At 32.0% G+C, this 27,974-nt stretch overlaps 1 long non-coding RNA gene across 1 annotated transcript in view; it reads right to left on the minus strand.

The window, feature by feature from the left end:
- LOC141498360 (uncharacterized) overlaps positions 1–27,974 on the minus strand; it is a 795,212-nt gene that overhangs the window by 355,073 nt on the left and 412,165 nt on the right. Inside the window, exon 3 of the long non-coding RNA XR_012471617.1 lies at positions 287–341. This is a non-coding gene — a long non-coding RNA (uncharacterized LOC141498360). The remainder of the gene's footprint in view (positions 1–286; positions 342–27,974) is intronic.

The following is a 27,974-nucleotide window of genomic DNA, read 5'->3' on the forward strand; positions in this document are numbered from 1 at the left end:
ATTTTTAAAAATTCTTTGGAGCTTTATTTATAATGTAAACACAATCTCTTCATTTTTATATTTAGAAACTGATCTAGGGTAAATTGTAACTGCTTAGAATTTGAATTTCTTAATTGTAAAGACATTCCCAAGCAAATACAGCAGAACTCATAAGGAGATACATACATATATATATGTATATATATCTGTATGTATGTTAAACTAGATACATGACCTTTTGAGAGGAAATGAGAGAAAAAATTAAAAAATACCAAAAGAAGGTACAATTCAGATAAATCAATCTTACCTTCTAACCTTGATGATTGTTCACTGTCTTGCTCTCCTAATGCCTATTAGAGATTCTAAAATGAAAAAAGAGCAATACTTGTTTTAGAAATATAAAATATGCCAGCAATGAATATCCTACAAATGCTTTTTCTGAAGAATAGGTAGCAATGGTGTTTTGCTTTCTGTATTTTTTTTGTTTTTTTTTTAAGAAAGCAAGATATGTGTGTTCATCTCCTGATTTCAGAACTAATATATAATTTGACAATTTCCCCCAAATATCATAGCTGTCCCTAAATTTTCATAATTAAAAATATACCTTATATTCAGGTACAACAATGCATTAAATGATTCCTTTTTTGTTATGGAAAAACATTTTCCCATAAAAATATTTAGATACTAAAAGGCACATGATAAAATGTTATTCTTTTTTATTATTTTTTAATATGACTTCTTCCCTTAATCCCCTCTTAACTGGGGGATAATTTAAGTTCACAATCAATTTATGAAACCATCTATTAGCAGGCTGGTTATTATCAACCATTTCTTCAAAAAAATTGGTTAATTTTAACTATGGAATTTGAAAATTAGAAATTTGTATTTTCTATTTAGGCCTAGATTAAACGGAGAATAACTATAATGAAATAAATTCTGTTACTTCTGAAAAGGGTATATACTACTGAAAATATATTCTATTCTCCATCCTCTAATATTTCAAATCAAAAAATCCTTCCTCAACTATAGTGAGCCCACCAATAGAAGGCAAGCTCCTTGAGGACAGAGACAATCTTTCCTTTTCTATTTGTAGTCTCATAGCAATTGGCCTATAGCAAGGGTTTAATAATTTTTATTCATTCCTTCATTCTTATTGTGTTTTCTTCAATGGAAGTAAGTTTGAATGTGATTTTCTTCAGCAAAGATAATAAATAACTATTGAAGTGATGTATTTGGATAATAATCTTTACTTTTATGGTTTCCAGCAATGGTTTAATTTCTACTATATATATTGTTGTTGTTGTTGTTGTTGAGACTTCTATGTTCCTGTGTGCCATGATCATAGTCAATGTTGCTATTTCCTGTTACTTGTAAAGGCAAAAAAGGTTGTATAATTCCTAAAAAGAAAATTATTATTATACTGACATGCCTATGCATATTAATTTAACCTCTGATAGCTTTGTTTTGGTTTTGATTGATAGTTTTCACCCCCCTTAAGTATTTCCTAGGAATTCCTTCTGTAAGTTTATTTTCTTAATATATATTTGGTGTTCCAGTTATTTTACCAGCTTTTAGAAACTATTTATAGATCATAACCTTTAAATCTAGGGTCTTACAGAAAGACATTAAATTGGTCAAATAAAGTACTGTCATTTTTCTTCATCTTTATCAAAACAGTAGCATTGAGACTTAAGAAATTAAAAATCAACACAGAAATTCAACAGAAGACTGGTATATCACTGATTTCATCTTTTTTAAACAAATAAAAATGTAATCAGTTCCTTTATAGACATAATAAAAGTACTGACACACTCCATGAGAGAAGTTACTGAAGCAATAAGGAGATTGACTTTCCATACAACTGCCAATAAATATTTTCAAGGAACAAAATTGAATAGACTGGCCCTTATTTCTTACTAGAAAAGTATTTCACTGAATGGAATCTCATTGAAAATGTGCTTCAAGACAATGCTTTCTAGTTTTCTTGGTTTCTGACTTATTCAGAGAGAATTTTCTCTTTTAATTATTTTTTAGTCATATAAATATTTTATTGGTTTTCCAATTACATACAATAGTACTTTTACCTATTATTTTTGATAAGGTATTGAGTTTTACACTTTTTTCCCCAAACCTCCCTTTCCTCCTCCTCCCCCACCAAAGGCAATCTGATAATTTTTACTTTGTTTCCTTGCTATGCATTGATCAAAACTGAATGTTTTGAGAGAAAATATATATTTTTAGGAAAAGAAAATTAGAGAAAGTAAAATTAAGTAGTACATAAGGCATTTTTTTTAATTGAAGGCAATTGTCTTATTAAATTCCACAGTTCATTCTCCATATATACATGGTATACTCCATTGCATGTCCTAAAATTGTCCCTGATTATTGCATTGATGGAATGAGGAAGTCCATTAAGGACCCCCATGTTGCTATTAGGGTGTATAATATTCTTCTGGTTCTTCTCATCTTGCTCAGCATCAGTCCATGCAAGTCTTTCCAGGCTTCTCTGTGATTTCATCCCTCTTGGTTTCTAATAGAACAATAATATTCTGTAGCATACATAGATCACAATTTGTTCCCAAATTGATGGATGCCTCCTCAGTTCCCAATTTTTTGCCACCACAAACAGGGCTGCTATGAATATATTTGTAAAAGTGATATTTTTAACCTTTTTCCTGATCTCTTCAAGGTATAGACCTAGTAGTGGTACTGCAAGATCAAAGTGTATACAAATTTTTACTGGTTTATGGGCATGATGCCAAATTCCTCTCCAGAAATGTTGGCTCAGATCACAGCTCCACCAACAATCCATTAGTGTCCCAGATTTCCCACATCCCTTTCAACATTGATCATTGTAATTTCTGGTCATATTGGCCACTCTGAGAGGTGTGAGGAGCTACCTCAAAGATGCTTTTATTTGACTTTCTGTAATAAGTAATAATTTAGAGTAACTTTTCATATGACTGGATAGCTTTAATTTCCTCATTTGCAAATTGCCTTTCATATCAATTGACCAAAAGTCAATTGAGAAATCACTTTTTTTTTTGTAAATTTGACTCAGTTCTCTATATATTTTAGAAATGAGTCTTTTGTCAAAAACAATAGTTGTAAAAATTGTTTCCCAATTTGCTACATTTCTTTTGATATTGTTACAGTGGTTTTGTTTGTGCAAAAGCTTTTTTAATTTAATGTAATCAAAATTATCCAGTTTGTTTTTAATGATGTTTTCTGTCTCTTCCTTGGTCATAAATTGCTTCCATTTCCATAGATCTGACAGGTAAACTATTCATGGTTCTCCTATTTTGCTTATAATATTGTCTTTTATGTTGAAATTCTGTACCCATTTTGGTTTTTTGTTGGTATAGGGTGTGAGATGATGGTCTAATCTAAGTTTCTTCCATACTAACTACCAATTTTCCCACCTGTTTTTATTGAAGAAAGAGTTCTTATGCCAGAAACTGGGTCCTTTGGGTTGATCAAGCAGCAGATTAAAATAATCTTTTCCTGCTATCTCTTTTTTGTAGTTTTTTTTTTTTTTTTTGCAAGGCAGCGGGGTTAAGTGGCTTGCCCAAGGCCACACAGCTAGGTAATTATTAAGTGTCTGAGGTCAGATTTGAACTCAGGTACTCCTGACTCCAAGGCCGGTGTTCTATCCACTGCGCCACTTAGCTGTGCCCTCCTGCTATCTCTTTTGCACCTAGTCTTATTCCACCGATTGACCATTCTATTTCTTAGCCAGTACCAGAGAATTTATATTTATAGATCTAGTAAGGTTAAGCCAACTTCTGTTGAACTTTTTTCATTAAATCCCTTCATATTATTGACTTTTTGTTTCTCCTTAGGAATTTAGTTACAATTTTATCTAGCTCATTAAAGCAACTTTTTTCAAAGTTTGATTGGTAAGGCACTAAATAAGTAATTTAATTTAGGCAGAATTGCCATTTTTATTAATTAGCTGGGCCTATCCATGAGCACTTGACCTTTGCTCAGTTTTTTAAGTCTGATTTTATTTGTATGAAAAGTGTTTCATAGTTGTTTTCATAGAGTTTCTGAGTCTGCTTTGGAAAGTAGACTTCCAAGTATTTTATTGTCTGAAATTATTTTGAAAGAGATTTCTCCCTCTAGATCTTGTTGTTCTATCTTACATGTAATATATATATATAGACATGCTGAGGATTTATGTAGGTTTATTTTATATCCTGAGACTTTGGTAAGGTTGTTAACTGTTTCTTACAGTTTTTTAGATGATTCTTTTAGGGTTCACTAGGTATACAATAATGTCATCTGCAAAGAGTGAGAGTTTTTTTACTTCCTTACCAATTCCAATTCCTTCAATTTCTTTTGATTTTCTTATTACTGAAGTGAATATTTTTAATACAGAACTGAATAACAATGTTGATAACAGATATCCTTGTTTGACCCCTGATCTTATTGGGAATGCCTCTAGCTTATCCACATTGCATATAATGCTTATTGATGGATTTATATAGCTACTGCTTTTCATTCTAAGGAATAATCCATTAAGTCCTATGCTCTGTGGTGTCTTTAGTAGGAATGGGTGTGATATTTTGTCAAAGACTTTTTCAGCATCTACTGAGATAATCATATGATTTCAGTTAAGTTTGTTATTGATATAGTCTGTTATACTGACAGTTTTCCTTCTAATGAACCAACCTTGCATTCCTAGGATAAATCCTGCTTGATCATAGTGTATTATCCTGGTGATAACTTACTATAATAGATTTGCTAAGATTTTATTTAAGATTTTTACATCCATATTCATTAAGGAAATTGATCAATAATTTTCTTTCTCTGTTTTGACTCTTCCTAGTTTAAGTATCAGCACGATATTGGTGTCATAGAAGGAGTTAGGCAGAGTTCTATTCTCATCTACTTTTCCAAAGAGTTTACATAGAATTTCAAACAATTGTTCCTTAAATTTTTGATAGAATTCAGTTGTTAATCTAGATGGCCCTGGAGATTTTTTCTAAGTGAGTTCAATAATGGCTTGTTGCATTTCTTTTTCTGAGATTGGGTTATTTAGGTATTTAATTGTCTTTTCATTTAACCTGGGCAAATTATATTTTTGTAAATATTCATCCATTTCACTTAGGTTATCAAATTTATTGGCATACAGTTAGGAAAAATATTTCTTAATTATTACTTTAATTTCTTCCTCATTGGTAGTGAGTTCACTTTTCATTTATAATACTGGTACCTTGATTTTCTTCATTCTTGTTTTTAAATAAAATTAACCAAGGGTAATTGATTTTATTTTTTCCATAAAACTAACTTTCAGTTTTATTTATTAGTTCAACAGTTTCCTTGCTTTCAATTTTATTAATTTCTCCTTTAATTTTAAGAATTTGTAATTTGGTATTTAATTTGTTTTTTTTTTAATTTGTTCATTCTATATGTTTTTAGTTCCACTCTTAGTTCACTGATTTTCTTTCTCTATTTTATTCACATAAGCATTTAAAGATATATTGTAACAATTAATAACTGCCTTGGCTGTATCCCATAACTTTTGGTATGTTGTCTCCTTATTGTCAATGTCTAGGATGAAATCATTAGTTCTATATATAATTTGTTGTTTGAGCCACTCATTCTTTAAAATGAGGTTAGTTAGTTTCCAATTAGATTTAGATCTTTCTTTTAATGACCCATTATTACAAGTGAATTTTATTGCATTATGGTCTGAAAAGGGAGTATTCACTATTTCTGCTTTTCTGCATTTGATTATGAAGCTTTTATTCCCTAGTACATAGTCAAATTCTGTGTAGGTGCCATGTACTGCAGAATAAAAAGTATATTCTTTCTAGACCCATTCAGTTTTCTCCAAAGGTCTAAAATGTCCAGGTTTTCTAAAATTCTATTTACCTCCTTAATTTCCTTCTTATTTTATTTTATGGTTAGATTTATCTAATTCTGAAAGAGGGAATTTGAGGTCTCCCACGAGTAGAATTTTGCTGTCTATGTCTTCCTGTAACTCATTCAGCTTCTCCTCTAAGAATGTGGATGCAAGAGGTGGCTAGGAGGCACAGTGGATAGAGCACCAGCCCTGGAGTCAGGAGTACCTGAGTTCAAATCCGGCCTCAGACACTTAATAACTACTTAGTTGTATGGCCTTGGGCAAGCCACTTAACCCCATTACCTTGCAAAAAAAAGAATTTGGGTGCTATACCACTTGATGCATACATATTTAGTAATGAAGTTTCCTTCTTATCTCTTTTAATGAGATCTGTTTTTGCAGCTGCTTTATTTGAGGCAAAGATTGCTACCCCTGAATTTTTCACTTTGGCTGAAGCATAATATATTCTGCTCCAGCCTTTTACTTTTACTTTTACTCTACATGTATCTTTATGCTTCAAATGAGTTTCTTGTAAGTAGCACTTTTAGGATTCTGGTTTTGAATCCCTCTTCTATTTACTTACATTTTATAAGAGAGTTCAACCCATTCACAATCAAAGTTACAATTACTAACTCTTTATTGCCCTCCATGCTATCTTCCCTCTGTATTTTCCCTTTTTTTCACCTTATCCATATTCCCTAGTATTTTGTTTCTGAATGCCACTTCCTTCAGTGTCTTTGTGCCTTTAAATCCAATGCCCTAGCCTTTCCCTCTGCCCCTTCTTCCTTTCCTTCCTTCCTTTTGTTCTTCTTTCCACCCCTACCACTTTCCCCATTTAATAACTGAAAAGTAAATTTCTTAACTTAACTGAGACTGTATATGTTAATCCTTCTTCGAGCCAAAGATGATAATAAGATTTAGCTGATTCTTACCTCCTCCTTTCTTCACCTCTATTGCAATAGGTCTTTTGAACCTCTTCATAATATGTAATTTTCCCCCCATTAACTCTCCTCCATCCTCCTATCTCTTTACTATTCCACTTTTTCAGGAGATATTGTTTTAAATCATTCTATCAGAGTCATGTACAAGTATACTTCTAGTTAAGTATATTCTCTCTAATAGTTTCAATTCCCAAGAGTTATGGGAATCTTTCTTCCATGTGAGGATAATAGCCAATTTCATCTCATTGAATAACAGTGGTTTTTTTCTTTCCCATTTTTACCTTTTCATGTATCTCTTGAGTCTCCAGCTTGAAGTCCCCCCTTTTCAATGGCTTTTCTTCATTTTCCTAGGATCTTGTGTTGGGGGAGGGCTGGTTCACAACAAATATTATATTGTAAAGGGAATAAACTCAGAGCATTTACAGTAAAATCAAGGGTAAAACAAGCATGGCCATTATCACCATTACTATTCAATATAGTAGTAGAAATGCTAGCAATAGCAGTAAGAGAAAAAAAAATGAAACTGAAATTGTCAATGAGGAAGCAAAGCTTTCATTCTTTGCTGATGATATAATGGTATACTTGGAGAACCTGACAAAATTATCTAAAAAACTCATTGAAACAATTAACAAATTCAGGAAAGTAGCAGGATATAAAGTAAACACAACACAAATCATCAACAATTCTATATAGTTGAACAACAAAGCCCAAATTCAAGTGATAGAAAGAGGAATTCATTTTTCTATCTCCCCTGACAAATCCAGAAATTGTATGAACACATTTATAAAGCACTTCTTACCCAAATAATGTCATATCTAAATAATTGGAAATATGTGAAATGCTCATGGTTAGGTCAATCTAATATTATAAAAATTACAATTCTTGCCAAATTAAATTACTTATTCAGTGCCATATGAGTCAAACTACCAAATAACTACTTTCCTGAGCTAGGACAAATAGTAATAAAATCCATCTAGAGCAACAAAAGGGCAAGGGAATTGATGAAAAAAATGTAAAGGAAGGTGGCCTAGCTATATCAGATCTAAAACTATACTTAAAATCAGCAATCATCAAAACTGTGTGGTACTGGGATGGCTAGGTGGTGCAGTTGATAGAGCACCAGCCCTGGAATCAGGAGTACATAAGTTCAAATCTGGTCTTGGACACATAATAATTACCTAGCTGTGTGGCCTTGGACAAGCTACTTTACCCCATTTGCCTTGCTAAACAAACAAAAACCTAATACATACACACACACATACACACACACACAAAATTGTCTTGGACTGGTTAAGAAATAGATCAGTGGATTAGGACAGGTTCAAAAGAAACTAAAGTAAATGACTATAGAAATTCATCATTTAAAAAAACCCACATCAGCTTTTGGGATAAGAACACACTATTTGACAAAAATTGTTGCGAAAACTGGAAAATAGTATGGCAATAACTAGACATAGACTCACATCTTACACCCTATAGCAAAATAAGGTCAAAATGGGTATGGGATTTAGAATAAAGAACAATACCATAGAGAAATTAATAGGCCAAGAAATACTCTGTTAGATCTGTGAAAAAAAATTATGACCAAAAAAATTAGAACACATTAAAAACTGCAAAATGAATGATTTTGACTACATTAAATTAAATATTTTACATTTATAAAATCAATGCTGTCAAAATTAGAAGTAAAGCAGGAAGTTACAAAACAGTCTTCACAACCAGGTGTAATGATAAAGGTCTCATTTCTAAGATATATAGAGAATTACATCAAATTTATAAGGTCACAAGTCATTTCCCAATTGATGAATGGTCAAAAAATATGCAGTTTTCAAATAATGAAATTAAAGCTACATATATATATATATATATATATATATATATATATATACATATATAATCATGCTAAAAATGCTCAAATTCATTATTGATTAGAGAAATGCAAATTAAAACAATGAGGTATCATCTCATGCTTATCAGATTGCCCAAGATGAGAAAAAAAGGAAAATGATCAGTGTAGGAGAAGTTGTGGGAGGATTGGAACACTGATGCATTGCTGGTGGAGTTGTGAATGGATTCAACCTTTCTGGAGAGCAATATGGAACTATGACCAAAGAGAAATAAAACTGTTCATATCCTTTGACCCAGCAATTCCAATTTTAGTTCTATATCTAGAAGAGATTATTAAAAAGGGAAAAGTCCTATATATACCAAAATCTTCATAGCTACTCTTTTTGAAATGGCAAAGAATTGGAAACTGAGGGCATGCCCACATCAATTGAGTAATGGCTATACAATGAATACTATGGACTACTGTTGTCCTATAAGAAACTATAAATGGTAAGACTCTATAGAAGCTTGGAATGACTTGCAGGATCTGATGCTGAGAGAACAGAGTAGAACTAAGAAAACAAAGTACACATCAACAGCAACGTTGTGAGATGAACAAACTTGATGGAATCAATTTGTCCCAGTAGTTCAGAGAGCTAAGACAACTGTATTAGACAAGCTATGAGCAATATTATTCCCATCCAGAAAAACAAAAACAAAACAAAACAAACCATTAAAAAAATCAACACTTCAGTATCTGATGAACACTTTATAAAAATTAACTTTTCTGTATCTCTTTCCCTTAATCCTAATTCTCATATCGAAAAAAATGTTTATCAAATTATGTGTGTACAATGCTAACCTGACTGTTCGCCACTAAGAGGAGGGGGGTGGGAAGAGAGGGTGGAAGGAAGTCTAACTTTAAAATATACATGTGGATATGGATGAAAATAAATTTAAAAAATTTTTTAAAATAGGCACTTCCGGCCAAGATGGTGGCGAATAGACAGGCACAGTTCTAAAGTCTCCTGATGTTCCCTTATAAATAATATGAAACAAACCTCTTAACAGCAATCCAATTAACAAAATGAAGAAAGAAAAGCCTGGAGAAGAATATCCACCTCAGGATCTGTCTTGCGAGATCATGGGTGCTTCCAGGTGCAGAGGGTGGACTCTGCCAGAAGCACATGTTGCCCTCAGAAAAAGAAATTCAACAAGCTATGATTGAAATCCCTAAGAAAATATATCAAGGGCCTGATGGATTCACAAGTGAATTCTATCAAACATTTAAGGAACAAATGGTTATAATTCTATATAAACTCTTTGGGAAAATAGGGAAAGCTAGACCTCTGCCTAAACTATTTTTATGACACAAATATGGTGCTGATACCTAAACCAGGAAGAGTTAAAACAGAGAAAGAAAATTATAGACCTTTCTCCTTGATGAATATAGATGCAAAAATCTTAAATAAAATCTTAGCAAAATGACTACAAGTTATCACTAGGATAATACATTATAAACCAGTAGGATTTATTCCAGGAATGGAGGGTTGGTTCAATATTAGGAAAACTGTTAGTATAATTAATTATATCAACAACAAACCTATCAGAAATTATATGATTATATTAATAGTTGCTGAAAAAAACTTTTGACAAAATACAGCAACCATTACTATTTAAAACGCTATAGAGTGTAGGAATGAATGGATTGTCCCTTGGAATAATAAGCAGTATCTATCTGAAACTATCAATAAGCATTATATTTAGTGGGGAGAGGCTAGAGGCATTCAAAATGAGAACAGGGGTAAAACAAGGATGCCCATTATAACCACTACAATTCAATATTGTATTAGAAATGTTGGCTTCAGCAATTAGAGAAGAAAAAGAAATTGAAGGAATTAGAATTTCTAAGGAAGAGACAAAACTCTCACTTTTTGTAGATGACATGATGGTATACCTAGAGAAGCCCAAGAAATCATTCAAAAAACTACTGTAAACAATTAGCAACTTTACCAACATTGCAGGATATAAAATAAACCCTCATAAATCCTCAACTTTTCTATTTACGACTAGCAAGATACAGCAGGAAGAGGTAGAAAGAGAAATCCCATTCAAAGTACCCTCAGACAATATAAAATATCTGGAAGTCTATTTGCCAAGGCAGACTCAGGAACTTTTTGAATACAATTATAAAACACTTCTCACACAAATAAAATCAGATTTGAATAATTGGTCAGACATCAACTGTTCATGGATAGGTAGAGCTAATATAATAAAAATGACAATTCTATCAAAAACTAAACTACCTGTTTAGTGCCCTACTAATCAAAATCCCCCAAAATTACTTTAATGAGCTAGAAAAAAGTGGTAAGTAAATTCATATGGAGTAATAAAAAGTCAAAAATTTCCAGGGATTCAAGGAAAAAAGTGCAAAAGAAGGTGGCTTAGCCCTACCTGATCTAAAATTATATTATAAAGCATCAGTCATCAAAACTGTCTGCTATTGGCTAAGAAATAGAGTGGTGGATCAGTGAAATAGACTAGGTGCAATAGCAGGAAATGATTATAGCAATCTGCTCATTGAAAAATCTAAAGAGTCCAGCTATTAGGAAAAAAAACTTTCTCTTTGATCAAAATTGCAGGGAAAAATGGAAGTTAGTATGGAAGAAACTTAGATTAGACCGCACCTCACACCCTATACCAAGATCAGATCAAAATGGATACAGGATTTAGACATGAAAATAATATTATAAGCAAACTGGAAGATCAAGGACTAGTTTACCTGTCAGATCTATGGAAAGGGAAGCAGTTTATGATTAAGGAAGAGATAGAGAATATCACTAAAAAAAACAAGATGGTTTCGATACATTAAATTAAAAAGCTTTTGCACAGACAAAAAAACACTGTAACCAAGATTGAAAGAAATGTAGTAAATTGGGTAACAATCTTTACCACTAGTATTTCTGATAAAGGACTCATTTCTAAAATATATAGAAAACTGAGTAAAATTTTTAAAAAGCCATTTCCCAATTGACAAATGGTCAAAGGATATGCAAAGGCAATTTACAGATGAGGAAATCAAAGCAATCCATAATCATATGAAAATTGCTCTAAATCATTAATTATTAGAGAAATGCAAATTAAAACTTCTCTGAGGTACCACCTCACACCTCTCAGACTGGCCAATATGATCAGAAAGGACAATGATCATTGTTGGAAGGGTTGTGGGAAATCTGGGACACTATTACACAGTTGGTGGAGCTGTGAACTCATCCAACCTTTCTGGAGAGAAATTTGGAATTATGCCCAAAGGACAATAAAAATGTGCATTCCCTTTGATCTAGCAATACCAGTGCTGGGCCTATACCCTGATGAGATCATGAAAAAGAGTAAAACAGCACTTGTAAAAAATATTCATAGCAGCCCTGTTTGTGGTGGCAAACAATTGGAACTCAAGTAAATGTCCTTCAATTGGGGAATGGCTTAGCAAACTGTGGTATATAAATGTCATGGAACACTATTGCTCTATTAGAAACCAGGAGAGATAGGAATTCAGGAAAGCCTGGAGGGATTTGCATGAACTGATGCTGAGCAAGATGAACAGAACCAGAAAAACACTGTACACCCTAACAGCAATATGGGGGTGATGATCAACCTCGATGGCCTTGCTCATTCCATCAGTGCAAAAATCAGGGACAATTTGAGGCTGTCTGTGATGGAGAATACTATGTGTTTCCAGAGAAAGAACTGAGAAGTTTGAACAAAGATCAAGGACTATTATCTGTAATTTAGGGGAAAAAAACGTGATATTGTATTGTCTGATCTTGCAATCTCTTTTACTTTATGTTTCTTTCTTAAGGATATGATTTCTCTCTCATCATATTCAATCTGGATCAATGTATACCATGGAAACAATGCAAAGACTGGCAAATTGCCTTCTGTGGGGGTTAGGGGGAGGAAAGTAAAAAATAGGGGAAAATTCTAAAACTCAAAATAAATAAAATCTTTAAAAAATAAAATTAAAAAAATATGGATAGTCAAGCAAAGTAATTCTCACATTGTTCATGTCCATGAAAAAAAAATAATGCCATGTGTGGAATCAGGAAGCCACTGACTTCACAACTGACCTCAGAAATGAAAGAATTTTGTGAGCCTGGGCCAGTCACTCAATCCTGTTTGCCTCAGTTCTCATCTTTAAAATGGGCAATGGAAGGAAATGACAAACAATTTCTTTGCCAAGAAAATCCCAAATGAGGTCACAAAGAGTCAAACATGACTGAAACATATGAACAATAAACAAGCTCTGCTTAAAGGGAAAAATGTTTTGTATATCCTAGGTTCATGTAATCAGGAAACATTCATCATCAAGCAGAAATGACTGAAGTAAATAATTTTGATTAAAACGATGCTTTTTTTTTTTACAATTCCCCTTGAGGACCAAGATCATATCATATTTGTGTTAGTATTTTCCTCAAGGATAAAAACAATGCTTTGTACAAACTAAGTATGTATATTGCTATTTAATGAATGACAATCATAAGGTGGGCAAATGTTTATCCTCTTCTAATTCCTCTAGTTGGAATAAAAATCTAGCTCTTCATCTCTGCCTATTAGCTTCCATGCTTTTCTATAGGTCCTACTTTCCATAAGAAGCCTTTTACTTTTCCAAGTCCTCCTTGATTCTAAGATTACCCACCAGATATATAGATATATGTATCAAAACAAACAGCAACATATATAATATATGTTTATTTATATGTTGGAAATTCTTTTGTATCTTGTTTGCACACATTGTCTATATATATTCTTTCCCAAAAGACTGTAACAGACATGGTTTTTATAGTTGTAGCACTCAGTGATATGTGGTATTTAACCAAGTTACATAGCTAATGACTGAAGGGACTTAATGAGTGAATGAATGAACATTTGTTAAGTACTTTTGCCAGACTCTTTGACTGCCTAAAGCAGCAAAATCTGAGCTTTACCAAGTGTTGAAAATGCTCTGGACCAAGTGATAGGTTATGAATCAAATATTTGGCTCTTATTAATGAGTTGAATATCACATGATGACTTTTTTTTCAGTCACAGAAGTTCATAAAACCATCTAAAATGGCATGAAGGAAATTGTAGATTCTATTTTAGGAAGATATTACCACATGGACTGTTCAAATTTTAAGGTAATATTTTAATGTTATAGGTCTTTAAGCCTGCTAAAATATCAGGAAAATATTTGAAGTAAGTTGATTATTGAAAAGAAATAAAGATAAAGTGATAGATAATACAGACCATAAAATATAAATAATAAAGATAAAACCTAAATTACAGACTGCAAATAGTATTTTGGGATGTAATAATGTATCAAATTGAGACACCATGCAAAAAACATCATAGTAAGAGCACCAGTAATTAACTTAAATTATTTATTTCTTAAGCCTCTCTTAGTCAGATAGTTCCATACTTCCTAAACCAAAATCCCCATCTAGAAGGAATTTACCTTTATCCTTGGTAAGCATTGGCTCATTCATCTTCTACAGGTAGCCTTATCTCTAACCATGATTGACATCACTACTTGGTCATGACTTTAGCAGCTGCCTTGGTTACCCTTAGTCCTTAATTTTTTAGTTCTAGAACTATAATGAAATAAATTCTGTTACTTCCGAAAACGGTATATACTTCTGAAAATGGCTTCTACTCTACATTCTCTAATATTTCAAGTCAAAATATCCTTCCTCAACTATAGTTATCCCCCCCCCCCAATAGAAGGCAAGATCCTTGAGAACAGAAATAATCTTTCCTTTTCTAGTTGTTTTCTTATAGTAGTTGGCCTATAGCATGAGTTTGTTTAATACCTTTTATTCATTCTTTTTCCTATACATATCCAATTTTTCTAAATTTAAGGCAAATTTTGGAAATTAAAAAGAGACTTTTTTAATTTTTCAATTACATTTTAATAATATACTTAAAATGGTAACAATTAACTTGATGGCTATTTGTTATTTTTCTGTTCATATTACACTAAGCTTAGAGAACTCTTTAAGACAAGTGAATTTATGCAGTAGACTAAATTCCTTGAAAGCAGTCTTGTCTCTCTGTATCTCACCTAATTCCAAGTATAGCACATTGAATGGGTGCTTACTAATATTTTTAATGAAAGAGGCAATAATGAAGATTCATGAACAAAAGTAAAGCTCAGTCTGTACAATATTCTTGTGAGTGAATATGCACAGCCTATAATTAAAACAAAGATCAGGCAGTCCACTAATGACTCTTCTTTCCTATAAATGGACTTTTTATAGTAGTATTAATTCTCTATATAATTGTATTAACTATTTAGTTCAATTCTGTGAGCATAGACTTAAGAATTCTGATGAATTCTATATAACTGTACTATTCTTTAAAAAATATATGGTTAAATAAAGATACAAGGACATATTTATATGGATAAGAAAAAATAAAGCATTTCTATCCTAAACAACCATTTCTATTATTTAAATGAGTGGCAGAAAACAGGTGGTATCCAGATGAGAGGGCATAAATTTCCTCTTGTTGACTTCAAAGGATTCACTCAAGCAATTAATATTGCGACATGGCAATACTAGGGCACATCTGGTCTTGGCTATCATTGGCTTAAAAATAACTTGGAACTTCATTTTGGCATAGAAACTGGAACTGAGAATTTGTAGAAACCCTTGTGAAGAAATTCCCTCTCCAAGTTCAAGTCAACAAATTCCCTGAAGTTTGTGGTCTTAAAGAGTTTCTGAGACTACTGAGAATTTAACTGACTTGTACAGGTTCACATAGGATTTAAGGTGATACTTGCACCTATACCTTCTTGGCTTTGTTTGTACTATGTAATCTCTCCTCATCCAAATTAAAGACTTTTTTATTGACCTCTATATCACAAAAATTCATGTTAATCTCAGTGGAAGTCCCAAGGTTTTAAAAAAATAGCTGATAAAAAGCATATACTTATATAAATTAGTTAACTTTTTAAAGGTAGAAATGTAGATATAATGTAAAATTGCTACCATTTATTTTTTTTATCTAAAAGCATAAACAGAATCCACAGAGAAATTGAGGAGCATAAATATGCTGATTTGTTAAAATTGGGTTTTAATATTTTTCTTTTCATAATTTTGAAACATTTAAAGCAATTTATTGACATAATATAAGAACAAAGAATAAAGAAATTGTCTGATTCAATTTTTTTCAAATTACTTTTTAGAAAATATTTAAAAAATCCAAATATTTGATCACTGTATGTAATGACAAATATACTTTTATTATAAAACAGAAATATTCACTGGGCAGTGAATAAAGAGTCAGATTATTTAAAATGGTTTGGCAGTGTTGATTGAATTGTTTTCTTTTTCTTTAAATCTTCAAATAAAAATTAGTAGGTTGAAAGAATTTTTTTCTCATATTGCCAAATTTGCACCCGCAAATTCTGATACAATAATCCAAGTACAACTGGATGATATGAGGCATTATCTAAAATCAATAGCTTTAAATATGTTATTCTTAATACATTAACATTTGTCAGCAGCTGATCTAAATATCTTGAAGACTAATCTTCACAAAACCTCAATCATTTTGTTTTCTCATAAGGCCACCAACAAAGTATAAGCAACCTATGACTGCAGCCTCACTGATCATTCTGCCCTCCCTAAATCCAGTGGTTCCTTATTTATTTATATAATTGACAATAGCTATTTAAGTTCTTCACAGTTTGGCATCTTCTTATATTTCAATTCTTTTTACACTTTGTTCCTTTTTTTCTTTAATTCTGAACTTAATAATTAATACTAGCAATTCCATAGCATAGCAGAATAGAAATAAAGCTCACTGCACTAAAAAATGGGAATCTATTACTAGTACCTGATATTCCTTTTAAATGTAAAAAGTTACCTGATAACAACATATTTTTCTTTTTTTAAAAAGGTTAATTATACAAATATTATTTATAACATTCATTTTAAGTCAAATGAATTGAAGAGTCTCTCATATGAGAGGCTGTACTGTGCAATGAACAGTGAGCTAGGTTCAATTTCTGACTCTTGCATATACTAACCATATGACTCTGGGCAAGTCACACAACATTTCAGTGTTTCTCTAGACAACTTTCTAAGACTGTAAGTTTCAGAGAAGTTATTGACCTGCACTGGAAGATTGAATTCTCTTCCTCAGGCATTTCAATCATCTGTAAAATCACAGATCCAGGTCCTGTCTTTTTCATTCACTATATGTGAGATGATTTTTTAAATTCAATTCTTTGGGATTTTTTAAAGTTAGAAATACATGGTTCTTCTCCCCTAATTTTTTCTTTACTTTAACAAAATATATATTTACATTCCCACCATGGAAAAAGTTTAAATGGAATAGTCTTTGGTATGTCCCTCACTCTTCACAGTCTTTCAAGATCACTAACAGTGAATCAGGAATTACATGAGGGAAAAGCAAGGGAACAAGCATTAAGTAAGTGCCTATTACATACCAAGCATCTTGCAGCTCACTTTACAAGTATAATTTCTTTTGATTCTTACAATAACTCTTGGAGGTAGGTGTCATTATTATTCTCAATTTACAGTTGAAGAAATTTAGGCATATAGATTAGGTGACTTGCCCAAAATCATGCAATCACTAAGTGTCTGAGGTTGAATTTGAACTGGTCTTCAATGACTCCAAGCTTGATGCTTAATTCATTGTATGACTTTGGTTTTTAAGAACCAAAGGTATGTTTTATCTGCGCCTGGTGATTTGAAATCATTAATGAAATCATAAAGTTATTCTCTTACTAACTCAGTACTTATATTGGTTATCAATTTCTTGTTCTAGTCTTTCCAATTCAAAAATCATTATTTCTTGTTAGAGCAATTGGAAGTAAACACAAGTCAGTTCTCTCCTCATTGTCAATTATTCTATGCATCTTGAACAATAATGCTATCCCTTTGGGGGATGCTATTTGTTTTGTTCCAATTAAGGTTTCTGTATTTAATTTTTTTCTTCCAATTCAGTTCATTCTGAGCTTTAGTACTCCTGATGCTGTCATAGGACTATGCCAAAGTATCAATTGTATTAATTCACCATCCTGAGGTGGTAGATTGGAAACTGTGAGGTTTAATTAATGATATATTTCTTTCATCATTACTTCTATTTAATTTCTGCTTTAACCATAGTCTCCTGGCTTTTAAAAAAGTACTCAATGACCTCTCTATTATTTTGTGGTTATTGTTAACCTTCGAAATGTCTTTCTCTATCCCCACTTTTGTTTCTGAGGCAATTTATTTCATTAAATATTGCTTTATTGCTTATCTTTCACAGTGGTATTCTTGCAGTTTGGGGTATTTGCAAGATAATAATTTATTCAGAACAGTTTTTCTTTGAGGAATTCTCCCAATGCCTCTTTTTATTGAAATATAATATTTTTAACTGATCATTAGATTCAGATTTGCAGGGTTTGTTACCCTGGTTAACATCTTTAGTTCCTTTACTCTTTGGAACAGTGGAATAGATAGAAAAGTAGAAAACTGGCATTTCTTTAGCACCTTCTGCATGTCAGGAATTATGCTACAGGGGGGATACATGTAAAGGCAAATGACAATTCTTGCTCTCAACCTGCACAGAGTCTAATAGGGTAAGATATTTAAGAAAACTATGTGCAAACAATATTTATGCAAGATAAACTGAAGATAATCAACAAAAAGAAAACACTAGAATTAAAGGAGATTGAGAAAGACATTCCCTCTGTGATATGTAGTTGGAATATAATAATATTGTATTATTTATATTTTCTTTTCTTCAAGGTCTTTATCCATGTCACTTGAAGTATGTTGTTTGTTACTGGAATTGTTAATTATAACTACCATATGTCTCAGGATTTACATCATGGACTTTTATTTTGAAGATCATCTACATATTATTTAAATTGATCTTTTATTTTGTAAATACAGTACTGCAAAATTCCTTTTCCAAAATTTCTAGCCTTGCAGTGTTTAAGTTTTTTGTCTTACTATGTTTTTTTTTCTTCTGGAAAACCTATAACTTTTGAGTTGCTTCCAAAGAAACTCTATGGCTGTTTTACTTATAAAGGGATCATGTTTTCCTTAAACATTATTTTTTTTCCTTCTTCTTCCTGAATTTTCCTCTTATTTCCCAATCTCTCTTTTTATTTCCTTAGTGAGATCTGCCATAGTGGATTAAAGTTTTTCTATTCTGTTTATTATTAATTCTTTGCATACTGTAACCTCTGCTTTCACAATTTTTAATTCACTCCTGCTACTGTTTTTAGATATTCTCATAGTTATCCAAAGGATGCTCTGCCTCCTTGGGTATGTTTGATTTTATCTTGTAATAATAATAATAACAATAACAATAATGATATTTATATAGCATCTATTAGGTTCCAAGTATTGATAAGTGTTTAATAAATATAATCTCAAATTAACCTCATAGTAATCTTAGAAGTAGGTGCTCTTATTATCTCCATTCTACATTTGAGGATTCTGAGATAAACAATTTAAATAACTTACTCAAGAATATAGATGTAGAAAATGCCTGGGCTTAGATTAGAACTAATCTTCATGATTCCATACCATATACTCTATTCAGTGTACCACCTAGCTCACTCACTCTCAATGTCTGCAATAGTTTCAATGATCTGAAGGTCATATTTCCTTCCATTAATGATATCTTTTATATTAGTTTATCTGCTAGTGATCAAGGAATTTACATATTCTTCTTCCTGAGATATTTGGAAATTTTAGTCTTTTTTACTCATTATATTTTCCTGGCACTTAGTTTTTGACTCCTTTTCCTTTTAATAGTGATTTCCCAGGGGACTTAATCTCAAAACTATTTCAACTTCCTTCTCTTTTGTGAATTAACTTGGCTTTGTAGTTTTAAACCCTGCCCCAACAGAATTCTAGGGTGTTTAGGAGGGAGAACTAGCTTCAAACTCCTTTTCTTCAAGCCTAGTAGAATTCCTCTCTTTCCACCTTTCCACACACCCAAATAAACAAGGATCCTATCCCTGTTATCCTCTGTTCTATAGTTCACTAGCCATCATAGCAGCAAAATGAGCTGTCACTCTTTCCTATCAAGTAGAGCAACTTTCTTGACTTTGATTTTTCCTGGAAAGGGTGATGTGTGGGAGAGGAACATAATTGTATTCTTTTGCAAATTTGAGTCTCATTTTGTGTAGTTTTGACTCAGATTCTTGAATGGTATAGTAGGGGGTACTAAATGAGCATAAGGATTAGAAATTAAACTTTGCTGTTGTTAGTTTCTTGGATTATTAAATAGTGTCCCTAATGGCAGACCATGAAGTCAGCTGAAATCACTCTATCTCTTGTGCATAGTTACTAATGGCTAGGTTTAAAAGATGTTGAGGCTTAGAAAAATGTAGCTATGAGAGTTTTTTCAATCTTGATTTCTTCATAGCCCAGAAAAAATCTCATTTTTCATCAGATCTCAGCAAGACTGGGATGAAATAAAATGAGTATTCAAATTAAAAACAAAAGCAATTTGTCAGCAAACCAACAAACACTATTCAAGCTAGTAGCAACATCAGCTTCTCAAGCATATGGATTTTTTATAGTTTTTCATAATTGGAGTACACTTCCAATCAGTGATCTTCTGTGAATGAAAAGAAATGATGGAAATATGCATGTTAGGGGTCAAAGTAGTTGCTTAAGGTCAAGTTTGTTCCTGTAGGAAATGCATTTCTCTGTATTTGGTCTTAGAGGATTTTCCTATATTGACAGGAAATCTCTAAGGGGATCCTTGTGCTAACACATGTGGCAGGACCAGACTCTTTGTCTTTACCCACCTCTGGATCATAATTCAAGGGCTGAGAGGAACACTTTAAGCCAAGAGGGTTAAGAAGCCCCAAGGAAGAAAGAAAGTATCAAATACAGTCAGAATCACATAAAAATGAGCAGCTAGTCTGTTAAAGGAGTAAAAGAATATAATACGATATTCTAGAAGGCAAAAGAGCTATGATTATAACCTGAAGAAATCTACCCATTAAAACTAATGATAATCCTTCAAGGGGCAAAATGTTATTTAGTGAAATAGAGGACTTTTCAGTATTCCTGATGAAAACATCAGGGCTGAATAGAAAATAGGACTTTCAAATACAAGGTTCAAAAATTCATGAAAAAGGTAATGATGAAAAAATCATAAGGCATTCAATAAGGTAAGTGAATTACTTTTGTATAAGGGAAGATGACATTTAAAACTTCCAAGAACTTTATCAGACCAAGACTATTTAGAAGATCAACAGCAAAGGTCTTACAAGGATGAGAGAGGTGTCCAATCCAGTATAGGCTGGCCATACCAGTGCAGACTAATTCCCAGGAAAACAGGAGCAGTCCTTGAGGAGACTGAATCAGTGGCAGCAGTGGCACTTTCAGGACCTCTAAGGCCACAGAAAGTAAAGAGATTGGACAATGAATCAGAAGAAAAAGATTTCCTTTAGTGTCCCCATGGATAGATCTCTGTTGTTTTGCCTATACTGGGGTCATAGTACCAGTGTAAGAAGGAATGTTAACACAGCAGATTCTTGTGGCATCAGGGGAACCAATTCCCTGGTCTATATTCAAAGGTTGAAAAGAGATCACTCATGAACATATGCACAATACAAAATAGTAAATACAACTTTTCCTAGATCATAACAACTTAGAAGAGAAAATAACTTACAGACTCTCAGAATTGCCTTTGAAAATTGAAATTTGAAAATTGAAAATTGAAAATTGCCTTTGCTGCACAAAGACCTTGAAGCTTACGACAGTGCCCCCTCCATTTGGGAAGTAGAGCTCCACTTTATCATAGAGTTAAATGTCAAGAAATAAATTAGAATAGCAGCAAACAACAAAAAAATTCTGATCTTAAGCGGTTACTATGATAGCAAGGAAGATCAAAAAACGCACTCAGAAGAAGAAAAGGACAAAATTCTAGCATCCAAAGCCTCAAAGAAAACTATGAATAGGTCTCAGGTTATGGAAGATCTCAAAAAAATTAAAAATAAAGAGAGAAAAAAATTTGGGGAAGATAAATAAAAACGAGGCAAACAAATTATGAAAACAATAAAACAGTAATGGAGGCACAAAACAGAATAGATGAAAATGTGAAGTAGGCACAAAACTCCAATGAAGAGAGGAATATCTGGGAAAGCAGAATTGTCATGTGGAAAAAGATACACACAAATTCATTGAAGAGAATAATGGAAGCTAATGACTTCAAGAGGCATCAAGAAATGATCAAAATAATGAAAAAGTAAAAGAAAATGTCAAATATCTCATTACAAAATCAACTGATTTGGGAAAAATATCCAGGAGAGATAATTTAAGAATTATTGAAGTATCTTAAAGTCATGGTCAAGAAAATAGAACCAAGACATCATTTTTCATAAAATTATCCAAAAAAACTTCCTTGATATTCTAGGAGCAAAGGGCAAAATGGAAAGATTCCACTGATCACCTCCTGAAAGAGATCCAAAATGAAAACTTCATGGATTGTTATAACAAAATTCCAGACCTGCTAGATCAAGGAGAAAATACTGCAAGTAGACAAAAAGAAACAATTGTGAAGTCACAGTCAAGAACATCACAAGATTTAGCAACTTCTATATTAAAGAATTGCAGGGCTTGGAATATGATATTCTGGATGTCATAAGAACTACAATTAAAACCCAGCGTTAACTACCCAGCAAAATGGATTATAATCCTTCAGGAAAAAAAAAAGGATATTCAATGAAAAAGAGGGTTTTCAAGCATTCCTAATTAAAAGTAGAGTTAAATAGAAAAAATCTGACTTTTAAATACAAGATGCAAAAGAAGCATAGAAAGGCAAATAGAAAAGAGAAATCATAAGAAATTAAATCACTTTAGCCAGTTTTATTCCTACATATAATTTTTTTTTTAGGTTTTTTTTTTTTTGCAAGGCAAATGGGGTTAAGTGGCTTGCCCAAGGCCACACAGGTAGGTAATTATTAAGTGTCTGAGACCGGATTCTGAGACCGGATTTGAACCCAGATACTCCTGACTCCAAGGCCGGTGCTTTATCCACTATGCCACCTAGCCGCCCCCCTACATATAATCTTTTGAAAACTTTTCAATTATTAGGACAATTAGAAAGAATGGACATAGATAGAAAGCACAGGTGTCTGTTAAATATGATGTTAGGATTATCTAAAAAACAAAATGAAGGGTTGAGAAAAAAGAATGCACTGAGAGGAGGAGGAAGAGATAAGATAGGATAAATTATTTCACATAGAAGAGTCTTGAAAGAAATTTTATAGCAGAGGGAACAAGTAGGGAAAACAAGGAAGGAAGCATACTCTCTTCAGAACTAGTTCAAATCTATTTTATCACAAAGAAAGGTAGGGGATAAGAGAAGTGAGGGGAATGAGAGCAGGGAAGCAATTTGGGGAAGGTAAAAATCAGAAGCAAAACTTTTGAGAATGAATGGTGTAAAAGTGAGAGTAGAATAAATGGGAAAATAAGATGGAGGGAAAAGCATAGTAATAATTAATGTGAACAAAAACTTACTCTGAATATCTCTGATAAAGACTTCATATCTCAAACATAAAAACAGATTTAAAATTTTACAGATAAGAGTCATTCTTCAAATGATAAATGGTCAAAGGATATGAACAGGTGAAGAAATCAAAGCCATTTATAGGCATATGAAGAATTGCTTTTAATCACTAGTAATTGATAAAATGCAAATTTAAACAACTTTTAAGCACCATCTGACACCTAAAGTTTAGCTCATATGACAAAAATGGAAGATTTTTAGAATTGGAGAGGATGTGGGGAAATTGGGACACTAACACACTGTTGGAATTTTAAATTTTAAATAATTCCAGAGAACACCTCGGAGTTATGCCCAAAGAACAAACCAATGTACAACCTTTGATCCAGAAAGACCATTACTAAGTTTATATATGAAAGAGATCCTAAAAAGGGAGAAGGGTTCATAAAAGCAAAAATATTAATATTAGCCTTTTTATGGTGGCAAACTATTGATAATTGATAAAATAACCATCAATTAAGAAATGGTTGAAAAACTTGTAGTATTTGAATGTAATGGAATACTATTCTGTAATTAGAAAGATGAATAGTCAGACTTCAGAAAAAACTGGAAATATTTTTGTAGTCGAAAGCCAAGTGAAATGAGTAGAAACAGGAAAACATTTTACACAATATCAGCTATGAATTACCTAGTTCTTCTTAGCAATCTAGTGATACAAATTAAGTACAAAGGATGCATGAAGAAAAATATTATCTACTTCCAGGAAAAGTATTGTTGGATTCTAATGCAGATTGAAACATAGTTTTTTACTTACTTTATTTTTGTGTGTTTATTTATCTGTATCTGACAAGTGTGACTTATATGGAAATAGGTTTACATGATAGCACATATATAACCTATAATCAAATTGCCTTCCATTTCAGGAAGAGAGCAATGAAGGGAAGGAGAAAAATAGAGTACTCAAAATCTTGTAAAAATAAATTTCAAAAATTGTCTTGACATATAATTAGGGAAAAAATAAAATACTATTTAAAAATTTTGTTATTAAAAGGAAGGGGGGGAAAGGAAGTTGTTTTCCATTATAGTCACTGATTATTTTGTAACTTCTACTATTCATTTCTTATTTAGTCCTATAAGGTGAAACATAACAATCCAATCTATAAAGAGCAAGACTTTATAGAGTCACAGGAACTTAGATACAGCAGATTTCCCAAAGACTATCTTGTCCAACTCTAAATAGGAGGAAGTGTATCATCCTTTGGATTTGTTGACTTGGAGTCTAAATTCTCATTGTCTAATTGAATATGACCCTTAATGATCTCTAGTCATGAAAATCTACCTCCTAATGTATTTTATTCATGTTAGGAAAGTCTGATCTTTAAACAATTTTGTCTAGTAACAAAGTATGACACCCAAGGACACATTGCTTCTAAATTTGTCATTGTGATACTGATTCTGCCACATAATAGATTGTCAGATTCAAGAACAAAATTTTAATTTTTTACCTAATCTTATTGTCTTCTAGGTAAATATTTCCTGTTCAATGTGAAACACAATTTTAAATACCTAGAATATACAGGATATTGTTCTAATTAGTGTTGCTTCCTTTAAACAATTTTCTTGCATCATTTTCTGTTTATTCACCATTCTAACCACTGTTCTTTCAAAACTTCTGAGAACTGAAATTTTCAGATGCACTTTTTAGCCAGCAATTTGATAATTTCTTTCATTTTGGTTTATAGATTTTTTAAAAGCTATCTATACCCACTTTCACTATTTTCTCCTTTCTCCCTTCTCAATCTTTTATCATCTGTCAACTTGGTTACTAATTATTTCTTAAGTGCCAAATGTGATTACTTTATCTTAATGTATATTCTTCCTGATTTTCTGTAGAACTCAATACTTCTCTATAGCCCTTGAGGTGACACAGAAGCTAACATATTAGTTAATCCCTAATTTATAACCAAATTTTTATAGCTAATAGGAAATAAGATATGGATCTCATACTTGTCAAATTTTAAGATCATAAAATTATCAGATCTCGTTTTATTGCTATATCCAATTCACTCACCCCCAAAGACCTAGATTTCACTGTCTCCAAGTAAATAAATACTCTTAATTTATGAAAATTATAGAATGATGGGGAATAAAAGTAAACTTGATCTAAAATGCCTCATAAATCTGAGTGAAGAATGAAGTATACTATTTTAAAAAAGGAAAAAAATTCCTTGCTGTATGATTTCTTTTGCACCATGGTTAATATGAAAATATATTTAGTATGACTTTACCTGTATAATCAATATCATATTACTTTCCTTCTCAAGTAGTGAGGGGGTGGTTGGAGGGAGGGAGAAAATTTTGAACATAAAATTTTAAATGAATGGAAACTGGTTTGGGGAAATATCTAATAAAATAAAATTATATATATTTAAAAATTATCATATTATTTCCCCCCAAAATTTGATTGCTGAATTCATAAAGAAATAAATCCTGTCTCACTTATTGTTTGATGTCCTTTATAAAAAAGTAGAACACCCCAGCTTCTTCTTCAAAAATATAGACTCTGAGTCATGATAATTCATTTCTATTATCTCTGCATATGTTCCTTCAATCTTCTTGATTTACCTTTCCAAGGCTGTTGAAATTTGTAGCAACCAAAGAAGCATTCTTGTTTGCGACATTTAAGTAGTGAATTTCAATATAGTTAGATGAAATGAGATTTTATACTTTTAAAATTCTAAGAAATCATTTTATTTTTGCATTATAAAGGCATATAAACTAGGGACAAAGTATTCAAAGTGGGGAGTCTTACAAATGAACACTTTAAATGAAATCAAAATTTTTGAAAGCTGATCAAATGCTATTTAATTTATTGATCCTGATTTATGGTCAACAGTGAAAGCATCGCACATCACAGAACCTGACTCAAATAACTAGAAATAGCATTTCTTTATCTTCACACTACCTTTTATCTTAGCAATTTAAATTATCTCCAATCTCCTTAAAGGGAGAATAGAGCCTATTTTCCCAGGTAGATAAAACACACTGGTATAGAAACAGAGATTGAATCTGCTTATTTTTTGACTCCCTATTTAAACATATATGTGTGTGCATGTCTATATGTATGTCTGTATATATGTAGATATAATGAAAAGATTACAAGAATTGGAGTCAGAGATTCTGACCTCAAACCCTAGTTCTATTATATTATTTCTTCAATTTTGATCAACAATCTTACTTTATTGCTACTTGCTCACCCCACAACAATATAATGAAAATATGATACTTACTAAGTGACTACCCAAGGTCAACCAACTAGTAAATTGAAAAAGAACAATCTTTCAAACTCTAGTATACCATATTCAAATATTTATTTGATTAATCAAGCATGATTTTTAGTTTTAATAAATCATCTCAAAAAATCTCAGAGTATAGTTATAACAAAATGAGTATCCATCTTACCATTCTGAATATATCATCTAATAGGAAAAACAGAACATCAATTTTAGAGTCCATTACAATTCCTAAGTGGGATGCTATGCAAGCAGAAAGCTATTATTAAAAAGACATTGAAGATAATTCTTATATCCTTTTTTAACAATTTTAGAGTTACTGAGCAAGAAGTTAGAGTTAGGTCTTTATTGTAGTCATTAGAAATGTAAAAGCCTCATTAAATCTCTAGTCCTGTCCATGTTTTAGGGTGAGACATAATTTCTATGGAGACAGAATAGCAAATTTGCCCTTTATTATGGCTGCATTATAAAATTCTCTATTTAATTATGAATTCCACAGTTATTTTACAAGTCAATCATTTCGTAGGCTATGACAACCCCCTAAATTCTTTTTTACTCAGTTACAAGTATCTAAATATGATTTTCCTAATTTTAGAGAGCATTAGTCTTTCTACCTACTTTCGCTACCTTTTTCAGTACATTCTTCACTTCATATTATGTTAATTTCACATGAAAAATTTTTTTTGTCACTCTTATGCCCAACCTCTTTAGTGGATCCCTGCTATCTATCTGGGGGGGGGGAATCAAGCTTTTAAACCCCAAAGGAGTCAAAAACACACTTTTCTAGCCTATATCTCACCAATCCTTCTAAAGTACTTTACATTGGCATACTATCTTAATTTCCTATACTTGGATGCTTTCTGTCTTCTTCAGTCCATTTTAATATGCTGAATTTCTGCATATTATTTTAGTTCTATGTCAGTAGCGAGCTCTCCAATGAATCCTCCACTTATCTTCTTAGGCAGTAAAGGTCCTTTATTCTCTCGGCTTTCATGTAATATAAACAGATACACATATCTTTCATAGTCATTTGTCATATGCCATTTGTATCATAATTATTTTCTTGTATAAGGTAAGGGAGGAGGTAAGAAGATATACTGCTTCAAGAGAGAATGGAAATTGCCCTCTAAGTGACCTAGTAAGGTTAGATTGTCAACTCCATGATAGAAAGAACTGCAAATATATACCAATAAAATCACAATCCCTATCCCTTTTTCCCTTGTCTATCTCCAGAGTTTGGTTTCCATATGTGACTGTGCTTAGGAAAGACGTAGTTATTCTGGAGAATCATCTTAATTCTCTTGATAATAGAGTTGATATTATGCATGGAGAGAATGAAAGATTTGGCATTATAAAACCTCTAAGACAGCTATCTATGGAATATAATATAGTAGGAATAACAACAAAGCATATAAAGATTTTAAAAGTGCATCACATATATTTTCTCATTTGATCCTCATAATAAATGATGAGGTAGGTTATTCTTATTGTTATTATTATCACCCCTATTTTATATGGGCTGAAACTGAGACTGAAAGGGGTTACAAG

This window comes from Macrotis lagotis, chromosome X (genome assembly GCF_037893015.1).
Source record: "Macrotis lagotis isolate mMagLag1 chromosome X, bilby.v1.9.chrom.fasta, whole genome shotgun sequence".
In the NCBI taxonomy this organism is placed as follows: domain Eukaryota; kingdom Metazoa; phylum Chordata; class Mammalia; order Peramelemorphia; family Peramelidae; genus Macrotis; species Macrotis lagotis.